The sequence below is a fragment of the Festucalex cinctus genome, chromosome 17 (genome assembly GCF_051991245.1).
Source record: "Festucalex cinctus isolate MCC-2025b chromosome 17, RoL_Fcin_1.0, whole genome shotgun sequence".
Lineage (NCBI taxonomy): Eukaryota > Metazoa > Chordata > Actinopteri > Syngnathiformes > Syngnathidae > Festucalex > Festucalex cinctus.
In genome coordinates, this window is record NC_135427.1 from 20,435,974 (window position 1) to 20,462,884 (window position 26,911).

The window sequence follows — 26,911 nt, forward strand, 5'->3', positions numbered from 1 at the left end:
AGTAATTAACGTATTACAGAGCCTCTCTGGTGTCAGGGTCTGAATTTTTATTTATTTATTTATTTTTTTGCTAATCTGTACCCACAGTTTAGCAATCTGTACCCACAGTTTAGTAAACTGGACCCACAGTTTAACAATCTGTACCCACAGTTTAGTAAACTGGACCCACAGTTTAGCGATCTGTACCCACAGTTTACTAATCTGTACCCACAGTTTAGTAAACCGTACCCACGGTTTAGCTCTTCTGTGGCGTTTTGTAATACGCATGCGCACGAAACGTTCGAGTGGTTGTTTGACAGCAGTATTAAGAGCGAACGGCTGCTTCTTTTCATCTTAAACTAGACTTATGGTTTCAGTTGATGTGTAATGTTGCGCTTGTGCCACTGTGAGGCGCTCGAACACTTTTACTTTTACTTCCATGTTAAAGGCCTCAGTATGCTTCTGCGACGGGCTCGCACGGGGGGGTTATATGGCGTTAGATTTGTGCCACAATTCCGTGCGTAACAAAATGTGTTTCGTACGTACAAAATGTGTTTCGTACGTACCAAAAATGTGTTTCGTACGTACAAAATGTGTTTCGTACGTACCAAAAATGTGTTTCGTACGTACAAAATGTGTTTCGTGCGTACAAAACAGTCCTCGCGCACGCTTGCTTCGTCTCTCCTCAACACGTACGAAACTTTGATTTACGCTTGCGATGCAAGGGTCGAGGCGTAATATTTGTGCCACAATTCTTAACCAATCAGGAGTCGGACAGGAGAGCAAATCCTGATTGGCTGTTTAATATCCAATCAGGCAGAACTTTGACAACGTGTCGTCACGCCGCGTTGCATCATGGGTGCTTGTTCGATTTTTTTTTTTTTTTTTTTTTTTTTTTTAACAAGCACTCGGTCCTTTCCTGTTTGAATTTTTGTCTGTATTTCTGCTGACTTTTATTTACTTAATAGAAGTTTTGTTATGTTACGGGATGAATCAGCCCCTAACTGCTTTCCTGCTTAGCGGAAGAAGGAGGGAAAACAAGTTTTAGCGCTCATGGTGATGTTGGATGACGGCATAAAATAGAAGAAAAAAAAAAGAGAAGAGGCTAACCTGCTACTTACGTTTTCATTATGGTAAGTTACAAAATACTGTACTGTATTTAAGTCAGTAAATCCTATAGTTTTGTCCTCTTTTGATCGTGCTACTATCATTACAATCTTAAACAATGCATGCCATCATGAGTGGTGTTGTATATGAAGTAGAAAAGAAAATGTTAGACCATCCATTTTTCTTTAGTAATTAGTGCCTGGTACCACTAAAGGTATATCGTGAATAATAGAAAAGATTGAATACCTAAGAGCACTGTGTTTGGCAGTCCAATGCCATAGTTATTGACGTAAGAATTGAATTCATTTTGGTTACAAGACAACCATACACCATGACTAGCAGCTGTTGAAATAAACATGTTTGCCCAAAATAATTGTTTTACTAATGTGAGAAACATGGTTGATCTTGTCATTTTTCCATAACAACAGATAGACAATTAAAAATCTGAGCGCTAACCTTGGGTTTTGTTTTTATTACCAGGCAACAAAGATGACAAAGGACCCAGAATGCACCTGATGACACCACAACAGAAGTGTCAAAAACACCACGAGAAGCAGAAGATGAAGAAGTGGAGTGGAAAAAATATTGATATCGCGCTATTGGCCCATGCAATATGCATATACCAGACATGCAATAAGTTTCATATGGAATTTTATGCTTTTATCTGAATTTGACCAGTCAGCCACTTGCTAAAATGTGCACCACCATCCACTAGTTGAACATTATTGAAGTCATTACAATTAAATAACTCTGAATACATTTTACTGCATGAGAAATATAATTTGTTCATTAGATAATAAAATCATCATCCGTCATTTCTTTAGATCCATATTAAATATTGCAATATCTATTGCTATATTCAGCAAAATCGCGTATTGCATGATTTTCCAATTTTGTGCAGCCCTAATTCCTGACGTTTTTGAGCCAGCTGATGAGACCGATTTGACTTAGTCATTAAAATGTCTGTAGGAAGAGTCAGAACGTGAAGCTTGAGCTTGACAGCAGAGAAATGAAGAGCTCCTGAAGAATGACAACATTAACATTGGACTATCATAATTTGAAGTTCGAATAGTTGTAATGGCCTGTTTTGCAGCATACCAAATCAAACATTTTTAAAATATTTTTTCTCCTGTAAGTTGTCGACACTTTTACTGAACTTATTTAAATGTGTCTTGCAAACAGTATCATTGACAATTAGAAAAATAAAAAGTGTCACACACACTGTAAACAACCTGTAAACAATAACCAAAATACTATTGCAGGTACAGTGCCAATGCAGTACATGACACATTTATGGTTTCAAGATTAAAGTGCGGAAGTGCACACACTGCACATTTGCCCATCATTGACCAAGAAGACCTCAGAGTACTGTACTCACGATGATGTATTGAGAATGCAAGACCCAAGAGGTTCCACAGATGAAAATATATTACACATTGTATTTGTAATTGACACTTAATGATGCATTATCGATCAACAAACAGCAAACTGTACATTTTGTTTTTAAATCAAATGAATCGTCCTCAGTTACAGTGCATCTTTGCAGTTTTTATTTCAAGTTTTACACACAGTAGGCATGGTAGACTGCTATTGTGGAGCCATCCATCGCCGTCCCATCCATCTCAGCTGTACTCTCTATCCTTAGACATCTTATTGATGACTGTGACCCCTGATATAGAAACGATGCGCAATCTGGATTGGTTTACCTGGTAAATTGGAAACAAACAAAAGCTCAAGGTTATTAATTGTAAAACGTGAAACAATCATATCCATCCATCTTCATGTAGTTATGGGAAAACAATGTGACCATCCATGTTTCTACAGTTTCTTGTTCATGTTAAATGTCTAGTACAACTAAGGGTAACCACTTCATAACCTCTGCAGCTATAATGTGATGCTCTTTTAAGGGAGAACAGTCAGAAGACCTTTGCAATAATCAAGTCTACTGGAAATAAAAGCATGAGTCAGGTTCTTCTGGCATGGAGCATGCAACCCTTCTGTCGAAGTCTTTTAGGTGGTAAAAGGCTGCTTTAGTGATTTGTTTGAGATGGCATTTATGTGCACAAGTATACAGGTAATGACAACAAAATTAACTCGTGAATTGAATTCAAGAGCTGATATTTCGTAATTTTCCACGATTTTCTAATCAATATCACTAACGTTCTTAAAAATCAGTAACTGGCATTGTGTTAACAGTGCTTTTGGACATTCCATGTTTTTTTCTGTCTGTTAGTTACACGATATACATTTGGTGGCACTAAAAATGCATAAGAAAATAAAGAAAGGGGGTGGCGATTTTTTTTTTCTTCATCATAACTATGCACATCAATTGCCAATGTCGTGTATGTAACTATTACATACAATTTTGATTGTCTTGGAAGCCTGTGTGTGATAGTGGCTAAGTTAAAAGATGCTACTTTTATGCTACTTACCGTAATGAAAATGTTGAAAGTAGTCTTCGATTCGGAAGTTAGCGTCCCCCCCAACGGTCATCCAACGGTCCCATGAGGGCTAAAACTTGTCTTCCGCTAAGCAGGAAAGCAGTTGGGAGCTGCTTCACCCCGTAATATAACAAAACCTTTGTTAAGTAAATAAAAGTCAGCAGAAATGCAGATAAAATACAAACAGGAAAGCACCGAGTGCTAGTAAACAAAAAAAAAAAAATCGAAGAAGCGCCCATGATGCAACGCGGCTTGACGACACGTTGTCAAGTTCTGCCTGATTGGATATTAAACAGCCAATCAGGATTTGCTCTCCTGTCCGACTCCTGATTGGTTAAGAATTGTGGCACAAATATTACGCCTCGACCCTTGCATCGCAAGCGTAAATCAAAGTTTCGTTCGTGTTGAGGAGAGACGTAGTAAGCGTGCGCGAGGACTGTTTTGTACGCACGAAACACATTTTGTACGTACGAAACACATTTTTGGTACGTACGAAACACATTTTGTACGTACGAAACACATTTTGTTACGCACGAAACACATTTTGTACGTACGAAACACATTTTGTTACGCACGGAATTGTGGCACAAATCTAACGCCATAGGGTTACGGCGTTGCTCCGCTCGTGCGTTTGCCTTCCGACTTGTGCGCAATACACATCACAATACACATCGGTGTCTGCTGGAGTTTCACACCAAGTCCCGCTGTCGCTATGGTTGGGCCGCCACAGAGTGGCGATTCCTCTGCATTTTATGACGGATTCAGGAAGTTCACTTTAATTCAGAAACACGAAACAAAGCCGGGGGGAGAGTAAGTTCATCACCGTGGCAATTAATTATTGCCAATTTGCACCGGTGTCGGCCGTAAACTCGCCAAAACACAGCCGTGCGCTTAGCGAACACAGTTTGTTTGTTTTTTTGTTTTTTTTCCGCCTCTCGTCCCAGGCACATATCCACATGCACAGCCGTGGTCTCCGAGTATGGAGAGAAATTTGTGTCTTTATTTTCAATCAAACAAAAAAGGAATTTGCAATCAAAAAAATTTTTCAATCAAACAAAAAGGGGATTTGCAATCAAAAAAAAATTTCAATCAAACAAAAAGGGGATTTGCAACCTCAAATAAATTTTAATCAAACAAAAAAGGGTTTTCATATAAAATAAATATTTGCAAACAAAAAAAAACATTTCAAACATGGATTTGTATTTTAATAAAATCTTTTGCAAACATTTTTTTCGTTTTGTTTGCGAATCTGTTTTTTGGTTGCGAATCTGTTTTTTGGTTGCGAATCTGTTTTTTGATTGAAACCTGTTTTTTGGTTGCGAATCTTTTTCTGTGTTGTGTGGGCGGGGTCCTCCGTTCAACCGATGATAGAAGCCTTGTCATTGGTCAGCTTGGAAGCCGCTGCGACAACTTTCATTGGTCAGATAGGAATGGGGGTGTGACAATGTTCGTCTGACTATTTCCTGGTTCATTTTGTCCAGTCGCCGCCAGCATCGAGGTAAATATAACCCCCCCACACACACACACACACACTTCTAGTTTTCCGTTTTGTTTATCTGACATTTATCTAAAAGCAACCCTTGATCTATCGTTTATCCGGTGATTTGTTCTAACCATTACAATTAACGTAATCACTCACTCAGCATTGCTTAGCCATGTTAGCTAGCTAGGTAACTGATGGTCCGATACATGAGTCAGTCATGAAGCTATGTTGTTGGCAGTCAAAACACAAATATACGACTCATTGGGATAGCGGTTAGCATGAAGGTTTTTGTTTTGGGTTTTTTTTAACTCCGAAAGAAACCTTTGCATTCGCTTTACATACAAGCAGGACTGGGAATCGAATTTATTTACACTAGCTGCTTCCCCTTAATTTTGGATGTTTGAAGTAGAGATTAAATTCGTGATAATTCTGTGATTATTATTTATTGGTCCTGGTTGTTTACTGTATGAGTCAGATTGAAACAGAAGGGGAATCTGAGTTGTAGGTGTACTTTTGCAATTACACTGACTAGATTTTTTATTTTAGAGTGCGAGCAGACCAAGGGGTAGAAAATGTAGACATAGCGAGATGCATGTTTACTGTAAGAGGAGCAGGCCAAGGCAGTTTTATTGCTGGTAAAAGCGTACATAACCAGAGGAAAAAACTTTATATGAGTAAAAGTTCTTGGAGTTACTGTAGCTTTCATAAATGTATTTGATATTACAGATCCAGCAAGCTGAAGAGACACTACCCTTGGACCATCACGGTGAACACGGGATCGTTATACCTGACATCCACTGTCGTTTACCTGAGGAAAGACTTGTTGCTTTACGGCAAATCAATCCAAACAAGGAGTCCTTGAGTTTTGGTCGCGTCATTTATTTGCAGACTCTCAATGTTGCTTCTAGTGCTAGTGTCTCGCGGCCCAAAGGGTCATTTAAATTTATGTAAAAAATGAAAATAAATTCCTGTGTAAAACAGTTTGACTTTTATTTCATAAAAAAAAGCATGCATATGAACTAACAACCAGTCAATTATTCAGCATTTTATAGATTTTATACAGACATTTTTCTCAAGAAATGATTGGCCTGCCAACAAGAAATCAAGAAAGCTCAGAAATGAACTGTTAAACTTAAAACAAACATTTTGGTAGGAACAGCCTGTAATTACTCAAAAAAATGAAATGGATGTGATTTTTTATTTTTTTTGCCCTTTCAATTACACTGTGTCAAATCTGGCATCAAAGGTGATAGCAGTCAGTAGATGTGATTTAAAGGAATGGTAATCACTCATATGAGCAGTTGGAAATGTAATGGTGTTTGTGCAGGGGGTAACATAATGTGTGACCTGGCATTTGTACCTCACAATTGTGGTCAAAGTTTATTGATATTTTAAATTTCTCTCTGTCTGACATAAGCAGGTGCTTGTGGCCCTGCTCAGTTATCCACAGCATCACCTCATGAAGAGAGGTGACCAACCACCAACTTCATCTTCTGCATCTAAAAAGTAAAGAAAAGTGTGCTTGAATTAAGTACCAAACATGTAAAAAATAAATTCTGACAAAGTTATGTTTGACACATGTTTTGAACATTATTGAAACAGGAAAACTACAATGAAACAATCACAGGAACTAAATGTATTTATATTACGTAATCTCAGTCACTTCCTCTGTATTTCAAACACCCAAGACATAATAAATGTAGCAGAGGCTACTTATTTCAATGACCAGAACTTCTCATAAGTGATTAATAATTAGCATTTTATTAATGTAATGATGTAATGTAATAAAATAATCATGAATAAGCATAATAACAGCTATCTCAGCAGGCCGTTTATTTGGGCCGTTTCTCGTACCAACAAAACATCACGATTCATGACTAGACTAACCAAAATCAAACGGTTACGTGGCCTGGATCCTAGTAGTAGCAGTGTCACCGCTTTGACGGTGCATGAGTTCCCCCTCTTTTTCAACCTGACTCGTACAGTAAACAACCAGGACCAATAAATAATAATCACAGAATTATCACGAATTTAATCTCTACTTCAAACATCCAAGATTTAGGGGAAGCAGCTAGTGTAAATAAATTCGATTCCCAGCCCTGCCTGTATGTGAAACAAATGTATGTATGTATGTATCATGTATCGGACCATCAGTTACCTAGCTAGCTAACATGGCTAAACAATGCTGAGTGAGTGATTACGTTAATTGTAATGATTAGAACAAATCACCGGATAAACGATAGATCAAGGGTTGCTTTTAGATAAATGTCAGATAAACAAAACGGAAAACTAGAAGTGGGGGGGGGAGTCATATTTACCTCGATGCTGGCGGCGACTGGACAAAATTAACCAGGAAATAGTCAGACGAACATTGTCACACCCCCATTCCTATCTGACCAATGAAAGTTGTCGCAGCGGCTTCCAAGCTGACCAATGACAAGGCTTCTATCATTGGTTGAACGGAGGACCCCGCCCACACAACACAGAAAAAGATTCGCAACCAAAAAACAGGTTTCAATCAAAAAACAGATTCGCAACCAAAAAACAGATTCGCAAACAAAACGAAAAAAATGTTTGCAAAAGATTTTATTAAAATACAAATCCATGTTTGAAATGTTTTTTTTTTGTTTGCAAATATTTATTTTATATGAAAACCCTTTTTTGTTTGATTAAAATTTATTTGAGGTTGTAAATCCCCTTTTTGTTTGATTGAAATTTTTTTTTGATTGCAAATCCCCTTTTTGTTTGATTGAAATGTTTTTTGATTGCAAATTCCTTTTTTGTTTGATTGAAAATAAAGACACAAATTTCTCTCCATACATATGTGCCTGGGACGAGAGGCGGAAAACAACAATAAAAAAAAATAAAAAAAATAAAAAACTGTGTTCGCTAAGCGCACGGCTGTTGTGTTTTGGCGAGTTTACGGCCGACACCGGTGCAAATTGGCAATAATTAATTGCCACGGTGATGAACTTACTCTCCCCCCGGCTTTGTTTCGTGTTTCTGAATTAAATTGAACTTCCTGAATCCGTCATAAAATGCAGAGGAATCGCCACTCTGTGGCGGCCCAGCCATAGCGACAGCGGGACTTGGTGTGAAACTCCAGCAGACACCGATGTGTATTGTGATGTGTATTGCGCACAAGTCGGAAGGCAAACGCATGAGCGGAGCAACGCCGTAACCCCCCCGTGCGAGCCCGTCGCAGAAGCATACTGAGGCCTTAAGCCTGAAGGCTGGTGAAATGCAGACGCGTTTTGCTGTGCTCCGCAATTAATACGCCATACTTGGCTAAAGAAACTTCATCTTTCCGTCATCCATTCTTCCGAATGCATCGTTCCCTGCTAATACGGCTGTCAAGCAACCACTCGAACGGTGCGTGCGCATGCGTATTACATAACGCCACAGAAGTGCTAAACCGTGGGTACGGTTTACTAAACTGTGGGGACAGATTAGTAAACTGTGGGTACAGATTCTTAAACTGTGGGTACAGTTTACAAAATTTTGGGTACAGAATGTTAAACTGTGGGTACAGTTTACTAAACTGTGGGTACAGATTGTTAAACTGTGGGTACAGATTAGCAAAAAATAAATAAAAATTCAGACCCTGACACCAAAGGGGCTCCGTAGGAAAGTGGAGATATTTACGGTAAAAATCATACACAAGGAAATTCGGTCTGCTTTACAGAATTAAAAGTACATTATTTTAAAGAAAAAAAAAAAAAAAAAAACTCAAAAGAACTAAAGACACCTACAAAGTACGGAAATAGATGTTTGAATTTTAGAGATGACTAAAGTTAGTAAATAAACCTTACAGTGTAAGAAAATCATTTGGGGTTGAAAGCTTTGAAAGATCTCAATCATAGGCATGGTGAAAACTTAAAAGTACAAGTTTTTAACCTGAAATAAAAAAAATTACACTTTAATATTACTTTCATATTTTCATCTCCTGGTGGTGCCCTTCCATCAATTCCTTTAAGTTTCAGCTTAGCAACCATACTCCCCCCGGAATCCAAAGACTTGGTGGTTTCCTGGGCGCTGCTCGGTGGGTTATGGGAATAACGCCGCCGGATCGCGAGTCACGTCGTTTATGGTCGGAACTACAACGGTCTCTGATCGTCTTCGAACATCCGACTTTCATTCTTGATTAATGAAAACATTCTTGGCAAATGCTTTCGCCCTGGCCCGTCTTGCGCCGGTCCAAGAATTTCACCTCTAGCGGCGCAATACGAATGCCCCCGGCCGTCCCTCTCAATCATGGCCCCAGTTCAGGAGGGAAAACCCACAAAATAGAACCGGGGTCCTATTCCATCATTCCTAGCTACGCTATGCAAGGCGGCCGCGGGCCTGCTGTGAACACTCTAATTTTTTCAAAGTAAACGCTTCGGGCCCTGGGCGGGACACCGCAGACAAGGGCACCCCGGGGGCGGCCGAGAGGGACAGACGGTGGCTCGCCTCGCCACCGTCAGCTTGCGTCCTGAGATCCAACTATGCGCTTTTTAACTGTAGTAACTTTAAGATACGCTATTGGAGCTGGAATTATTGCGGCTGCTGGCTTGCCCTCCAATTTGACACCCCGAGGTGGATATTTCAGACGTGCGTCAGTTTTAGAAGAATTTCGGGCCTGCGTGTGTCTTTGAAATATTTCGGGCCTGCGTGGGACTTTGAAATATTTCGGGCAGGCGTCAGACTTAGAAAAAATCTGACAACCAGGCCGGGGAGCGGGCGCTCCGGCCGAGCAGACCGCCCCGACCCTCCTCTTTGGCGAGCCTCCCTTGTTCGGCCCTTGAGGTGCCTCGTCTGAAATGGGTCCTTTCTGAAATTGTACCCCTTACATTTTGCAAAGATGCCCGAAAGGCGAGCCGGATGCCCTATCTGCAGTGGTCCCAATGGTGGCCCGCGGTACTGCACCCCTGGTAACTCAGCCTATTGAAATGAATGGGGCCATTCAACTCAATGGGGGATTGGCACTCCCGGTAGCCCTGTTCCGGGCTATCCGGGACTGGCCTGCCGCTTACTCCTGAGAGGTGTACTTTTCCCGGGCCGACTCCGGGAGACTCCCGGCCCCCTGGAACTCCGCTGTGGGCTCCCAGGGGCCGATCGGTCACTGACCAAGGGCTGTCGCCAGCAACCCCGCTAAGCCCGAAGAGGTGCACTTTTGCCGAGGCCGACTCCTGCGCGCCCCCTGGTAGCCTGGTGTGGTCCCAGGCAGCTCCGTCGCCGCCCACTTCCCAACGTGTCTCGCGGGACCGCGCGCGCGCGATCATGTGGCATTTCACAACGACAAACATACAGAAAGTCTGCTCAACAGAGAAGCAGAAAGAGAGGTGGACTTCTTTTGATTTAAACTTTTCTTCTTCTTCTGCTATGAGATTCCATGCAGCATCCTTTTTTTGGTTGTCCTTGTAAAGTATATTAATAACGAGAGTCGGGTCAGTGCGGGTCCACTCTTTATTTCTGTCTTCCGCGTCCGGCTGCCGCTCAGTACGGCAAGCGAGACGGGCACAACAAGCAATCGCGAACATCAAACTCACAATACATTACAGTCCTTATAAAAAGGATGTGCCGTGTCATATATTATTTTGTGGTTTTCCACCTCCAATAAAACCTCTCCTCGTCCATGTTCGCTGGTGTCTAAACCGTGAATGAGCACATGGCCCGGCGACGCCCAGGTCACGTTTTGCTGAAAAACTTGCGAAATAGGAGCTGGCGAGTGTTTTATTCTGAAAGGTAACCGGAAATTTATTTTGAAACTGCCTCGGTCTTCCTGTCCCGCTCGATGTGTTTTGTGCTAGCTTGCCATTTGCCGGAGGCCTACCGCTGCGGCGTCCGGCAAAAATAGAAAATAGGTCTATCCTTGCGGAAGGCTTGCGGCACGCCGCAGGCCTTCCGCAGTCGACACGCAACGCACCCGCAAGCGGTGTAAACTGCACCATTCGAATGAATGGAATCTAATTGCTTGCGTCGCCGGACCGCACCGCAACCGCACCGCAACCGCAACCGGTGAAAACCCGGGGCGTTCGCACCGAGCACCAAGAGGCGTCCATGGACACTCTGAAACCCCTGTGAGAGTAAAGAGCCGAATGGACGCCGTCTTGACAGTTGGAGTGAGCACAAGCCTATTTATCTTTAAATGTGAGGCGTATTTTATTCAGCATCTCCACAAAATATCTCATCAAGGTGAATGTGAAACTACCGATGTGTTCGCTGTAACAGGAGAGCGGCCTCAGCTGCGTCTCGCATCCGAGAACTTAACAAAATAAAAGTGTCCGACGTCATTAAAAGGAGTCACTATAACACAATTTAGCAGTAATAAATTAAATGATACTGCCTAATGTGTGGGGATTGGCGTCAAGTTGTATTTTGCAATTTTAAAATGTGCAGAAACTCGCAAGTTACTTATTGTTTAAAATTACAGAGCTATTAATATGAAAAGAACACATCGGTCGTTTCTGGTTCCTATGCAGTAAAAATTCGTCATTTTACAATGCACATCCTATTTCACTTAACAAAATAAAAGCTTAGCGCGAATGCATATAATTGTGGGGATTGTGTTGTATTTTACAGTTTTAAAAATGTGCATAATTTCACAAGTTACTTCATGTTAAAAATTAGGCAGCTCCTAATATGAAAAGAGAAATGCATTGAGCTTTCACTATTGTCTTACAAATGCAATTATACCATGTTGTAGTGATAGAAAAATGGCCAAAACAAATCAGTCACGCTTTGGTTTGGTTTTACAGTACAGCACATATTTTAATTGTATTTTTTTTTAAACTTTTTTTCTTGAATTGTTATGAAATTACTCTATCAATGAATTTTTAAATTCTTTTAATTGAATTGTGATGAAATTACTCTATCAATGACTAAAAAAAAAAAAAAAAAACATATTGAAATTGTACATTTTATTGTAAATGTAGGTATAAATTGAGATATAAAATGTGCAATTATTGTGTGATTAAAAGTCAGTTAATTATTGAAGTAATGCGATTAATTATGATTACAAATTTTAATCCACTGACACCTCTAGTTCAGATAGATTGTTTTGGACGGACATCAATAAGCAACGTAGTTTTGTGCAAGCTAAAAATAAGTATGTTGTTGTTGTTATGCAATACAATAGCACCCTCCAATGGTTGAAAGTTCAAACAGACACTAACTGACGTTTGCATTTACAGGTAGAAGTGGAGGATTTATTAACATTATTATTAATTAATCACATTAATAAATTATGTGGTTGTAAATGAAGTAGTAGTTGGAGTAATACATTTATTTTTCATAGGGTGTGTGGAAAATGAAACGACAAGGAGAGTTTGGCACTTAGACAGGATCTTTAGTCATACTGTAATACAAATTTGCATTATGTTCATATTATAATGTTATGTTGATAAAAGTACTGTAATTGCATGAATACAGTATCTGCGTGTAAGTTCATTCAAGTTAAACAGTGCTGGATTATTTTTTTTGTACATTTTATACATTCTTAATAAACGGCACATTATGTGCAAAAATCTCCCCTGTGCTTAATATGTACTTAAATATATTTGAACTTCGATAGAGACTCCGATTGAAATAAACTTTCATGAAAACAAATTTGGCATCATCTTTGGATGAACGCTCCTTAATACGCCCCCCCCCCCCTCCCCCCCTATTTATAAAAGTCTGGCTCCGCCACTGCCAAAAGGAGCACTTCCTTATTGATTTTAAGATGTTCCGTCAGATGATCAGCATACCTCGTCAGAACAGCATACCCGAATTGTAAACTATGTCTGTAGCCTCACCCTAAACTCAGCCCAACCTGTTGTTACCGCGCATGACCTGTATCCTACAATGAAGTGCATATATGCTACTCGGACGGGAATGCTGTTTTGTCGAGACAACGGCTCCCGAGCAGCAGCAAGGAAAGCGTCGCTGTTTCAGCACAAGCTTCCAAAAACACTTGTGCTGCTTTTCATCTCCTCTTATACCTACGCCAGGGCTGGGCAATCTCGGTCCTCGAGGGCCGTAGTCCTGCGTGTTTCCCTTCTTCAACACAGCTGATCTACGATCAGCTCATCAGCAAGCTCTGCATAGCCTGCTAACAATCCTGTTGATTGGAATCAGCTTGTGTTGGAAGAGGGAAAATCTGCGCTCAGGACTTCCGTTCTTAACGCCCGCCACTTTACGCAAACGGCTTGATTCGGAGGGTGAGCAAACAGTTGAGCGGCGTCTTCTGCTTTGCTTTGACTGAAAGGAGCAAAAGATGTGGAAGATGAACTTGTTTGGATTGTTTGTGGTGGCTGTGCAAATCCACAGCGTGACGCCTGGTAAGTGCACAACGCCACTCTCCCAATTTTTCACATCTTCAGCAACACTCGGACTCCAAACTTCTTTCAACACAAACACAACAAATAATCAACTGAAATATGCAAAATATTTAATCTATTCATGAAGTATACGGTAAAAGAGATAAATAGCAAACGTGTTTACAAGTGTATTAAAATACATGTTGACTTGTCAATAAGTCAAAATTCATGAAGTTTGAATATCTGTTGTCACATTAATTGAAAAGTTTGTAAAAAAAAAAAAAAAAAAAAAACTTTAATAACCATTAACTACTGAACACAAAAAAACAAAATATATTTAGTGGCATAAAATATTTCATTGAAAAATTGAAAATTGAAATTTTGTGATGATTTTTTTTTTAAAATACCTGCTCGGCGACGGCGTCCTCTCATATTTATCATCATATTATAATCTGTCGAGGAAGGGCACACCTGTACTCGCTCGTAACTTCTATTTGTTGATTTTTACATCCGGATTTTTAAGTATTGTACATTGTTGCAACATGTCTGACGGAAAAGAGCCGACGAGATTGAGGAGATTAAATCTACACAATGGGCAGAATGCAAGCCGATCTATATACTCTTCTGGAAGCCACATCATGTGAGAAATCTGATCCAAGATCAGTGAAGACGCTCCTGTTGAACGCATGCACTCGCCTTGGCTGCTCGCCTGGCGGGGTTGGGCCTGTAGGTGGCGTCTGGAGACCGATTTACCAGTTCCAAATGACACACATGGACATTTAGGCCGTGGGGTGAACCCCCAAAAAGTGCCTAGAAAATGAGTTTCGCTCCACTGTCTGGGCACTACTTGTTCAATGCATTTTTTGATAGATAATACTAGGGGTGTGAATTGCCTAGTACCTGACGATTCGATTCGTATCACGATTCACAGGTCACGATTCGATTCGATACCGATTAATCCCGATACGAATTTATAAGTCGATTGTTGCGATTTTTTTTCATTCAAATTTAGAAAATACTAATCAGTAAGCTTGTAGAGTGTAAGATTTATATGAAAATGTATGATTTATTTATCTGAAATTTCAGTCTTATAGAGGTTGTAATCTGTTTCATGTTTGAACAGGATTAAAATAAAATATTAAGGCTTAATGTTCCGTTCATATAACATTCTTCCATGCTCAAGGTGTGAATCCTAAAAAAAAAATAAAATAAAAAAAAAATAAAAAAAAATAAATCTCGATTCTGCCGATTATTGAATCGATTCGAGAATCGCGCGATGTAGTATCGCGATATATCGCCGAATCAAATTTTTTTTTAACACCCCTAGATAATACCCTTCTGAACTTTGGGTTAAAAGTTCACCCAATGTTTTCCTGCCCCAATTTTGTCACAAGCCAGAAATGCATATACAGTATAGGTAAATAACAAAAAACGAAAATCTTGTGCTGCAGTTTTTGGTTTTAAAACGTCTTACATTAAATTTGGCAACAGAAAATCATTCCCAGATGTTATAAATACATGTACCTAACATCAGAAACAAGTATTGGTGGTTTGGTGCAATCATGTGAATTTAGATCATTAAATTTGTGCCAAAAAAAACAAAAAACGCTTCAACTGGAAGTGACACCAGCACACGAATGTTACATTTAGCAATGTTTATGTTTCATATATGAAAACAATTCACAACCTACTACGTAATGAAAGGTACACAAGAAGCAGCATACATCGGCCAAAAATACTACCATGCACCACAAACCTGGAACAAGGCAAAATGGACTAGATGGAAATAGATGAATTCAGAGCCCAGATTATTATAACATATAGAATATTTATTAAAGTATCAGATTATGTCATCACAGCATGTCATTTATACCCCCCCCCCCCCATGTCCGACACAAAAAATATTAATAATAATAAAAAAAAATCAAATAAAAATCAAATGTGCATTCACAATAAAACCATGGAACTTCAATGGAACAGCTTTGTTTTGGGCATTTTTTTGTGGAAAATGGAATACAGACATTTTTATTTTTGCTTGAAAAGTGTTAAAATGGAGAGTTAACATCTTGATAATGAAACAAACAAAAACAAAATGGCAGATTTTACATAGATTTTACAGCCCTGCACTGTAAAGTGTCCTCGTATGCCCTGTAATTTTACAACCTGATGTTGTACCAGCTATGTGTTAGTGTCACTTTCTTGGCTTACGTCAGTAGACTCGGTAGTTGATGTATCTGATGAGTGAGGTACCCTGTCTAAAAGTTTGTCAGTTGTTGATAATGTCTCTACAAAAACCATTTCAGAGGTGTTGCTCGAAAGGGGTGTGAAAAACCAGCTGGGGGAAATCACATCTCAATCTTCGTTTCAGTATATACTGCCTGAAATAGAAAATTAAAGGGAAAGATGAGCACAAGATACACATATTCACATCACACTCGGGCTGCTCTATTATGGAAAAAAATAATCATCACAAATATTTTGGTAATAAATGAAATCAAGATTATTCAAAACAATTATATTTTGTTCAAATCAAGAAAATATTTAAACATTTGAAAATAAGACAATTACAATCATATAATATATAATTATGTAAGTTGCTTTTGGATCCAACAAAATTCACAATATATTATTATTATTATTATGTTTGCAAAAATTTGAAGTTGGGGTGCAGTGTGTGCAGTAAGCTAGTTTTGACACGGGTGTGTGGTAAAATAACTCGTGTGGGTGTGCCACAACTCAAAATTAGTATTATTAGTGCTGCAGCTATCGAATATTTTGGTATTCGGATATTCTACTGAAAATTCTAGTGAATAATCGTATATTTGGATAGAAATAAAAATACACCTATAGGCCTATATACTTTCTTGGTCAAAGAACAATTATAAATACAGAAGACAAAAAAAAACACATTTGCATGTAATAATTAACCAACTGTTTTTCATTTTTAGAGAATCAATTTTATTTATTTATTCCATCAACTCATCTTCCTGCAGCAACCCGCCTTTACACAAAGAAGAATTACATTATAAGTGTTATTGTCACATCACCTCTTTACAGTATATGCATATCACAGATTTAAGTAAAGTAAAGTGTTTGTTGAGGTTGGTGAGAGAGAGTTTGGGGGAAAGGGAGGGTGTAGCTGTGACTCTATTATGACTGATGGGCACAGGTAACCCGAGTTTGGTAACCACTGTTGGATTCACTCGATAAATCATTCAGCAGCTCGCGTTTTTACTAAACTATAGCCTTAAAACTTAACTTAGCAACAAATTATTTTCAACCCTATACTAAATATCGGTCACATTAATAACAGAAATGGGCACGCGTGTGTGTAGCACATACCTGCCGACAATGTTTCCGCTTTGGCGAGATGATCCCTCTTCCGTGTTCCTTCCGATCCCAGACGAGTATACTTTGAAATTTATTTTTACAAATGATGCAGATGGCTGCAAGGACGGGGCCAGCTGAAGCGATGGGCAAACCTGAACGGGAACGAAGTTTTTCCCCCACTTTCTTTTTAACTTTTTTTTTTTCTCCTTTCGCTCTTCTTCGCTCTCCGACGTTGTGGTCTCTATTTTTGATATGCGGTTGCTATGGTGAGGAGAAAGCAGCAGCTACCTGATTGGCTCATGTGACCTAAATCAATGACTATCATAATCAATAAGGACTGATGCGTTTAGCAATGGATCGATGGGGACGGGTTTCTAATAAGCCATGGCTTCTATCCTGCCTTTATTTCGGACGTTAATGTTGCAAATGATGTAATGTGATTGATGTAACTTGTAATGTGTCCAAAAGGAAAAAATGAATAAACCAAAACGTTATACATTTGTAATGGTTGTATTGAAATATTTAATCAACAGAATTAATCTTCTCTTAAATTGTTGTGTACTGAAAGGTTTGGATCCCAAATGCAGACACAAATAAGATTTTGTCCATTTATTCACATCGAGGGGCAGAAACTCAGACGCTGTACACAGGACAGTAGGACCATAATCCGGCAAACCACACACAATTCTCAGACTGCATCCACAGACAGTGAATGGTAAAGGACTAAAGAACTACATCACATAGGTCCTGACATCACCTAAAGCAGGGGTGTCCAAACTTTTTCCTCTGAGGGCCACATACAGAAAAATAGAAAGCTGCAAGGGCCACTTTGATTGTTTTTTTTTTTTTTAAGTTATTTATTAACATTCATTGCCAGACCAGCAAAAAAATGCATCATTTGACTTTTTTTTTTTTTTTTTCTCCCCCTGTCAATGGCAATGAACGAGTTAAACATGGTAAAAATCCATGAAGCAATTATAAATTGTTGATAGATGTACAGTCATTTAAAACTAACGGTCACAAGGCAAATAGTGACCCCTGTGTGCCACTATAATAGATATGCCTCTCAACTGAGCAGCAGCTGATGCCAACTTGACATTCTGAACCACAAGAACAATCGGTCGTCAACTGACCACACTTAACAACCATTAATGTGATGTTTTCACATTTGTTTTAATTAATAATTCACCATTAATGTGATGTTTTCACAAATTGGACGTTGACACTAAGAAACAAGTGGATGAAACTTTTTATTTCTGGAACTGAATTATTAGTTGCAAATTTGTATTTGCATAGGTAGACATGTTTAATCCACCCTTTTTTCTTTTTTTTTTTTTTTTTAAATAAACGGCATTGAAAAATTATTTTTAGTATTTGCCGCGGGCCGCCAAAAAATGTATGGCGGGCCGCAAATTGCCCCCGGGCCGTAGTTTGGACACCCCTGACCTGAAGGACCCACGAGCCAGGCCATGACATAAGTATACTTAACTTAAATACACAAATTAATATACAAAATAGTAATGTCTGTGTAATAAAGTGTTAATAAGCAAACTTGTTAAAAAGTGTTTGGTTTGTGTGTAAATATGAGCGGAAATAAATTCACTTATTTGAACAGAAAAGACAAATACATGTTTAAACAAAAACAATTTCCTCAAAATGATGTCAATAGTTTGGACAAAATAAAAAGCAAAGTTTTTGTTTTCTCTTTCAGTGGTTCACACGTTCAAATTTTTCAGCACAGTGTCCTCTCAGATTCCCAAATTGCCGGCGTATTTGGAGGTTGGTTATGTTGACGGCGTTCAGATTTATCGCTACGACAGCAAGAGCAGGAAAGCAAAAGCCAAACAAGACTGGATGAACAAAATCACCGCCGAGGAGCCGCACTACTGGAAGAGACACACACAGAACAGTATTGCTAATGAGCAGTGCTCCAAAGTCAAAATTGAAATTGCTCAAGAGCGCTTCAACCAAACTGGAGGTTTGTTTACTTTCAACTTTCCGCAAGAAATACCATCTTATGTCGTCTGGGATAATAAGGGACCATTTTTCAGCATTTTTTTCCCCATTATATTATCTGAAAAATGGTCAATTCTTACAGGCAGTCCTTACCGTGCGTGTACGTGTGTGTCAGGTGTTCACATGATCCAGTGGATGACTGGCTGCGAATAGGACGACGAGACTGACGAGGTTGACGGTTGGGAACAGATCCGTTACAACGGCGAAGACTTCATCTCGTTTGAGTTGTCGACAGTGAGATGGATTGCAGTTCAGCCGCAAGCTGTTATGTGTAAACACAAGTCGGACCAAAGCGACCTCTTAAATCTTTACTGGAAGTATTATTTGACTGAGGATTGTCCTTCTAACTTGAAGAAGTATGTGAGCTATGGGAGGGACTTCCTGATGAGAACAGGTACCAGCACGCCCCCTGGAGGAACATGGCTGACATGGCAACATGCACTCTCACCTTGCCCCTCTCACACATTCTCCGTTTTCCTCACCTCAAGTTCTCTATTTTTCTTCTTACTTTTGTCATCTTTAATCATCTCACACATTCTCTATAACCTTCCTTATTTTCACACATTCTCTCCATCTATCCACCGCACATTTTCTCACATTTTGGGTACTCCCACATATGAATATCTTATGTCCTGTTGCACATTCTGGCCACTTTTATACCCTCACACATATTCTCCATCTTTCTCCTTTCACATTTTTCTCCATATTTGGTCCTCTTGTACATTCTCTCCATCTTTCACTTATGCTTTCCATGTTTTTCCTCTCACTTCTATGAATCTTTCACACATGAGAGGACACATTCTCCAACTTCATTCCTCTCACACACATTATACATAACTAATATTTTAGACATTTTATTCATCTTGTCTACTTTCAATAAGTTTGCACTCTCAGGAGTTATTGTTGCATTCCTTCCTCTCACATTTTTTCTTATTTCTGAGTTCACACTTTCTCTCCCATCCTTTCCCCTCTCACACATTCTCTCTGACATTCTGTCACATATTTTCTCCATCTGTTATTCGCTACATCTTTGCTCCTCTCATACACTCACTTAATTTGCCATTTTTCTCACTTTATCTCCACCTTTTGTTCCTCTCCCACATCGCGGCGTCCATTTCCGCGTCAGAGCTGCCGGTGGTGTCGCTGCTGCAGAAGACGCCGTCGTCGCCGATCACGTGCCACGCGAGCGGTTTCTACCCGGCGGCGTCCGCCCTGTTTTGGAGGAAGGACGGCGAGGAGCTCCACGAGGACGTGGAGATGGGAGAGCTCCTCCCCAACCACGACGGAACCTTCCAGACGACGGCCCACCTGAAAGCGGAGCTGCCGGCCGACGCGGAGGGCCGCTACGAATGCGTCTTCCAGCTGTCCGGCGTCAAGGACGACATGGTCACCAAGCTGGACAGAAGAAGCATCCTGAGCAACAAAGGTGACGCACGCACGCACGCACGCAAACATTGAACGTCATCATTTCACACGTCTTCCTTCTCACGTGTGGTGAAGAGGAAGAAGCCACGAAGATGACGCTGGCCGTTGTTGTCCCCTTGGCGCTCCTCGCTCTGCTGGCGCCGCTGCTCGTGCTCCTCGTCAAGCGTCACAAAAGCCCACCAGGTGAGGGACGCAAATGTTGGCCTGCCTGACGGCCGCCAACATTTGGGATCACAACTTTCTTCCTCTTTTCTTCCTTGCAGCCAAGTACGCTCCAGCTTGTAAGTCAAACGTCTTCGCAGTCCTGTCCGCGTCTGATGTCCACCTTTGACAAAAAGCGCTCGGCATCTCTCGCTGTCTTTCCGTCCCGCAGCTGCCGTCGCCGATACTGAGCTCACTTCCGAGCCGGCTTCAAAGTCCGTTTCCGAGCCTGATGCCGAACCTGCTTCCAAGTCGGTTCCTGAGGACGATTCCGAGCCCGGTTCCTCGTGAGACGCAGCTGCTGTCACATGGTGAGTGAGCTGACACGGACTCCACATGTTCTTGGACTCTTTCCAGGTGTATTCATGTACATAATTTGCTGTTCTTGTCTTCGTGCAGATGTCGTGATGCGACAGAGACGTCTCCAACCAAGTGCTTGGATTTGAAGACAGAGCGGTTCTTACATGCTTTGGTGTATTGGAGATTTGTTTGAGTTCACCAGGTTGCTTTCTTCTTTCTGTCTTGAATTTTTTGTCTGTTTAATTTGTATGAAATCGTCAGTCACATGGTGAGGATTTCTTCTTTCTTGGTATCAAGCAGCCAAATAGCAACAATGGATTTCTGTCACATTTTTTGATTGTGAGTTTGCCTCTTCTATCACCTTACTTGATTCTAGATTCTTCCAGAACTTTTTTCACTTCAACAGTCAGCAGTTAATTGGTACATTTATCACAATGTTGTTGTTTACACTTATTTGACATTGCGATGTCAATATTGGACCAATAAAAGGATGATGAATGACAAAAAATGCAAAATGTACTTTTTTCTTTCTTTCTTTCCTTCCTTCCGTCCGTCCTTCCTTCCTTCCAGCTTCTGGAAGCTCCTCCTGCCCACCGAGCGCCAGCCTCTCCTTCTCACCTACAGGACGTAGGACGTCCTTAATTAAGGCTTCCTTCTCACCTGCTCCCCTGCGCACAATTTAACTAGCTATAGCTACCTTTCTCCTAAGTGTCATGTCAAGCAACTCACTTGATTGTCGTTGTCCCAACATTCAAACCAGCTTCAGCACCAGCAGAGGGAGAGAAAAAAAAAAAAAAATCCTTGAAGCGTACCTGGCCTCATTTAGTAATTAGGTCACACCTGCGTGAGTGATGACATCACAGACAGACGACAGCACGTTTCCTTTTTGGAATGTGTTGAACCTCACATGCTCTTTATTTTTCTTTTTGAAACGGGATATTAGCCAATTTCAAGTGGCGATCATAATGTGAGAGAAAATTTCGAAAAGATTGTGGAATGTCTTGAAGTCACAAACCCCGCCCCTTTTCTCATTAGCAAGCCATGCGGCGTCATCAGGTGAGCCTGCAGATTACTTTTTTCCTCATTCACACCTTTAGTTAGCAATATGGAAGCAGTACGTGTGTCGCTTGTTTCACTTCCACCTTTCAAAAGACTTTGGGAAAATGATGTTTGCGTTTGCTAACTTATGTAATGAGTAAATAAAATGCCACTTGCCACACAGGATTTGGTTGACCAAAGTGAACAGATCACCCTCAGTGAAATAACATTTATGAAATACTAGTGAGTTTGTTGTTTGGGGACAAAAATCGACCATCTTGAAAGACCCTTTAAGTTAGAAATCACACTGTTTTGTTTTGCACGCGTTGAAAAATGTCCCTATGGCGTGACGCTCGATCTGTACTTAAATTGATAATATTTGAATGATAAATTGTCCATTATGAGGCCAACAACTGTCGTGGCTATGCATATGTAAAGTAACTTTACATATTGGGGTGGTGGGGCAATGCTTTAATTTTGAAGGCCGAGAAACGAGCCAGCTGCTGTCATTTTGTGCGCAATTTCTGTTCTCTACCTCCATCTGGTGCTCAAATCCTGAACTGTAACAGATGTATTTTCTGAATCTCACAAAATCGACATTTTGACCATCATACGTTTTGTTTCCATGGGTGATTTCACCACGCGCACAGTGGCGGAGCCAGACTTTTATAAATAGGGGGGCCAAGGATACTTCATCCAAAGATGATGCCAAATTTGTTTTCATGAAAATTAATTTCAATCGGAGTCTCTATCGATGTTCAAATATATTGAAGTACATATTAAGCACAGGGGTGATTTTTGCACATAATGTGCCGTTTATTAAGAATGTACAAAAAAATAATTCAGCACTGTTTGACTTGAATGAACTTGCACGCACATGCAGATACTGTATTCATGCAATTACAGTACTTTTATCAACATAACATAATATGAACATAATGCAAATTTGTATTACAGTATGACTAAAGATCCTGTCGAAGTGCCAAACTTCATTTTCCACACACCCTATGAAAAATAAATTTATTACTCCAACTACTACTTTATTTACAACCACATAATTTATTAATGTGATTAATTAATAATCATGTTAATAAATCCTCCCCTTCTACCTGTAAATGCAAACGTCAGTTAGTGTCGGTTTGAACTTTCAACCATTGGAGGGTGCTATTGTATTGCATAACAACATACTTATTTTTAGCTTGCACAAAACTACGTTGCTTATTGATGTCCGTCCAAAACAATCTAACTGAACTAGAGGTGTCAGTGGATTAAAATTTGTAATCATAATTAATCGCATTACTTCAATAATTAACTGACTATTAATCACACATTAATTGCACATTTTATATCTCAATTTATACCTACATTTACAATAAAATGTACCCCCCCCACCCTCCTCCCCCAATTCCAATATGGTTTTATTTTTTTTAGTCATTGATAGAGCAATTTCATAATAATTAAATTAAAAAAAAATTCAAAATTCATTGATAGAGTAATTTCATAACAATTCAAGAAAAAAAGTTTAAAAAAATACAAATAAAATATGTGCTGTACTGTAAAACCAAACCAAAGCGTGACTGATTTGTTTTGGTCATTTTTCTCTCACTACAACATGGTATAATTGCATTTGTAAGACAATAGTGAAAGCTCAATGCATTTCTCTTTTCATATTAGGAGCTGCCTAATTTTTAACATGAAGTAACTTGTGAAATTATGCACATTTTTAAAACTGTAAAATACAACACAGTCCCCACAAATATATGCATTCGCTCTAGGCTTTTATTTTGTGAAGTGAAATAGGATGTGCATTGTAAAATGTACTGAATAGGAACCAGAAACGACCGATGTGTTCTTTTCATATTAATAGCTCTGTAATTTTAAACAATAAGTAACTTGCGAGTTTCTGCACATTTTAAAATTGTAAAATACAACTTGACGCCAATCCCCACACATTAGGCAGTATCATTTAATTTATTACTGCTAAATTGTGTTATAGTGACTCCTTTTAATGACGTCGGACGCTTTTATTTTGTTAAGTTCTCGGATGCGAGACGCAGCTGAGGCCGCTCTACTGTTACAGCGAACACATCGGTAGTTTCACTTTCACCTTGATGAGATATTTTGTGGAGATGCTGAATAAAATACGCCTCACATTTAAAGATAAATAGGCTTGTGCTCACTCCAACTGTCAAGACGGCGTCCATTCGGCTCTTTACTCTCACAGGGGTTTCAGAGTGTCCATGGACGCCTCTTGGTGCTCGGTGCGAACGCAACGGCTAACCGAGTGCGTTCTTTCAAAGCAAGGCACGGGTGGTAGTGGTGAGACACAGTCCAAATGGCTCCTCCACCTATAAACACTGTATTTTAGCTCCAGTGCTTTTCTATTGGGTAGTTTTGACGTGGACGTTTCTACTGCGTGGTGACTAGAATTCCCTGAGTAGAGGCTTTCCAAATAAGGAGCACTCATTAATCGAGCGTTAAAAAAAAATAGTGCCGTTAAAGGCACTTTAAGTTAACGAGATAATAACGTGACAATTTTGACACCCATAATCTGAACATAGAAGTTATTTTAAACAGTCACTCACGTCTCACAGGCAAACAAACATGATATAGCCAAACGCCAACATGCATTCTCGGTACTCAGGAGACTGCTCCTTAAAACAGATGATTCTCCTTCTCCAGACTCCTAGTGAGGTGGATTATAATGCTTTGTCGTAAGTAGCGCCAGCCACTGTTCAGGAGGGGCATAACAATTAGTCGGCGTCTGCTTGGAAAAAAAATGCTGGCAGGCTGCATCGGCAAGGCGTGCGACGTCACTGCGCCGGTGCCGTGATATGTCAATCATTTGGCGTCTGCTGGGTCCAATCACATTTCAGCAGGGGCACGTGCCACCCCGGTCCCCCCTCTGGCTCCGCCATTGCTGATACAGGAGCCGAAAGCAGCACATCACATTCGGCTTAATGAGAACCGGCACCGGAAGCCCACGTTTCCTGCGGATAGAACACACTTTCAGGTTCTTGGATAAGTCTCTCTCTCCCTCGCTCAACGCCCAGTCAAAGCCACCCTGCCGATTGCACTCGGTTTCGCATTACAGGAAAGGCAAATCTGACAACCACATCGCCGATACCTCGCCTGCCCGGTGGAGGCTGAAAAAATGTAATTCCGTAAGGCATACTTTGGAGAGTTCACGCCAAGTAATGTGACTTATGCGCCGGGTCAATGAGTCGAAAAAGCGGCAACAGCGTCTTTTCAGGAAGTTGTGGCGCTTTGTGATATTGTTGTTAGGCGGGAGGGCAACGACCTTCCCGCCTCTGGCCTCGCTTAAATTCCGGTAGCTTGTAGAGCCGAGTAGCGGTTGCCAGATCAACCCATGTAACTTGCTGAACGCCTTTGCACGGCAGTCGACTGCTTCATCACCGTCCATGGGCCCCCACGAGCGTAATAGTTGGCTGGCTTGTTTCAAGGTGTAACCGAGCTTTGTCACCAAAGCCGGGGACGAGAACTCGGCTCGGGCAGGATCGTGGCCACATGTTGGCTGATTCGACCACAAGCGGGTACTTCCGCGGGTCGATTAGAATTGTGAAGCTTTCTGGGTCGAGCTCCATCGCGTGGCGTACAAGCGAGCCTATCTGACACAGTTTAGCGCGCACATACCTAATGTTCCGGTGCGAAGTCCCATCCTTGTAAAGCCAGAAATCACAGAGAGCCATAATGAGATGATCTGACGTGACCGTTTCAATTACTGCGTCGGCGGCCATGGAACTGACCAATTGCCAAAGGTGCTGGCTACAACCCTCCGGCGGTTGTCGGTGCAAGGCATGCCGTGACTGTACTTGATTCCTTCCAGACAAAATTGGACGTTGGTCGGGCTTAAGGAGGCATTTGATGACATGGCACCATAAGGCTCGGCGCAGGAAAAGGTCACTGCAATGCATACAATGGATGTAGTCAAAGTGATTCACGGCGGCCTCCTCTGGGCTACGAGCTGACCCGCGCCAGCCTCCGACACCCGGCTGTTGTGCGCATAGCCGCCCTGGCTGCGCAGCGCGGCTATTTGTCACCTCCGCTCAGCGGACCCCTTCGGAAGACTCATGAAACTAGCTACTTCATTGCGGTCAGACACTTTCCAGGTGGCGGGCGATTTTACTGTAGGACGTTTGACAAAAGAGGCAGTAGTGAAGCTTTGTGCCCTCGCCGGCAACAGAGAGAGGCATGGTTGGGTCGCAGAGACCAATGAGGTTTTGTCCTCCGGAGCGGAGACCAGCGAGGCTTTGAGCTGCGGAATACACAAAAGTGTTTGGTCATTTTGACTCAGCAATGGTCACTTTTAAATGTGGTTTAAGTTAATACAAACTCGCCCCCCTCTACATGCCTTCTTTCCTCTCTTTTGTCGAGTGAAAGCTGCAAAATGCTGCAGTGTGTTTGCCCTTATAAAACACAGCCGAGGCTGATCACCAGGTGCGGGCAATTTCGCTCATAGCGGCGGCGGACCAATCACACGGGCCCGCAAAGGTCCTCTGACCGTATCGGGACTTCCGGGCCCATTCAAAATAATAGCGGAAGGCTCCTCAGAAGGTATTTGAAACCACACACGCACAAACATTCCTGTAAATGGTCAACATTTTGTAAATAGTATGTCAAATTTGAGAATATTGCTGTTTACTCATGTTATCAGATATGTAAATAAATCCTTATTTTGCTATCAAACACACATTTAAAAAATTTTTTTTTCATGTTTTATGGAAGGCAAGGACTGGTTGAGATATTTGAGATGTCACTAAACCAAAAAAAATTAGTGTCAAAGTCAATTGTGCAGAAAATGCATCATTTCACAAAAAGCTTAATTTCCCCTTACGTATTTTGCCTGAGATGCTTGATTTATGTCCAACCGACCATTTTCTGATGATGATTACTAAAGAACAGAATATGGTAGAACCATACTTTTTCTTTCTAATGAAAGAGCAGAACCCAAAGCCCAATCTTTCAAATGGTACCCAACATGTTATTTGAGTCATAACACACAATGTTCTAGTCAGTCTTGAAAATGATTGAAAATGTTCGAAACGGTTGGATTCTAGGGTTATCTTTTCAGAAAATGTGTGGTATCTAAAGAGTTAACATAAACCTCTTTATTCTCAGAATTCAGACTTTAAAGTGAGAATTCTCACTTTATTCTCAGACTTCTCACTTTAAAGTCAGAATTCTGCGATTAAAGTCACATAAAGGTGGTAAACAAGCTGTGCAGTTCAGGATTTATTTTTAGAGATGAGGACACATAGGTCACGAAAAGGACACGGAAGAGGATTAGG

At 40.6% G+C, this 26,911-nt stretch overlaps 2 long non-coding RNA genes and 1 pseudogene across 3 annotated transcripts; 2 read left to right on the forward strand and 1 right to left on the reverse strand.

The window, feature by feature from the left end:
* The first annotated feature begins 634 nt into the window (after positions 1 to 634).
* LOC144004963 (uncharacterized) lies at positions 635 to 2,221 on the forward strand. The gene is made up of 2 exons (XR_013279473.1): positions 635 to 1,112; positions 1,567 to 2,221. It is a non-coding gene; the product is annotated as an uncharacterized LOC144004963 (long non-coding RNA).
* Positions 2,222 to 2,496: 275 nt separating this feature from the next.
* LOC144004964 (uncharacterized) lies at positions 2,497 to 3,757 on the reverse strand. The gene is made up of 2 exons (XR_013279474.1): positions 3,519 to 3,757; positions 2,497 to 2,792 (listed from the first exon to the last, which is right to left on the reverse strand). It is a non-coding gene; the product is annotated as an uncharacterized LOC144004964 (long non-coding RNA).
* A 9,340-nt stretch (positions 3,758 to 13,097) lies between these two features.
* On the forward strand, positions 13,098 to 21,060 carry LOC144004781 (major histocompatibility complex class I-related protein 1-like; annotated as a pseudogene). The gene is made up of 8 exons (XR_013279442.1): positions 13,098 to 13,313; positions 18,334 to 18,600; positions 18,754 to 19,032; positions 19,765 to 20,064; positions 20,139 to 20,246; positions 20,327 to 20,344; positions 20,437 to 20,575; positions 20,664 to 21,060. The product of XR_013279442.1 is annotated as a major histocompatibility complex class I-related protein 1-like (transcript).
* The last annotated feature ends 5,851 nt before the right edge of the window (positions 21,061 to 26,911 follow it).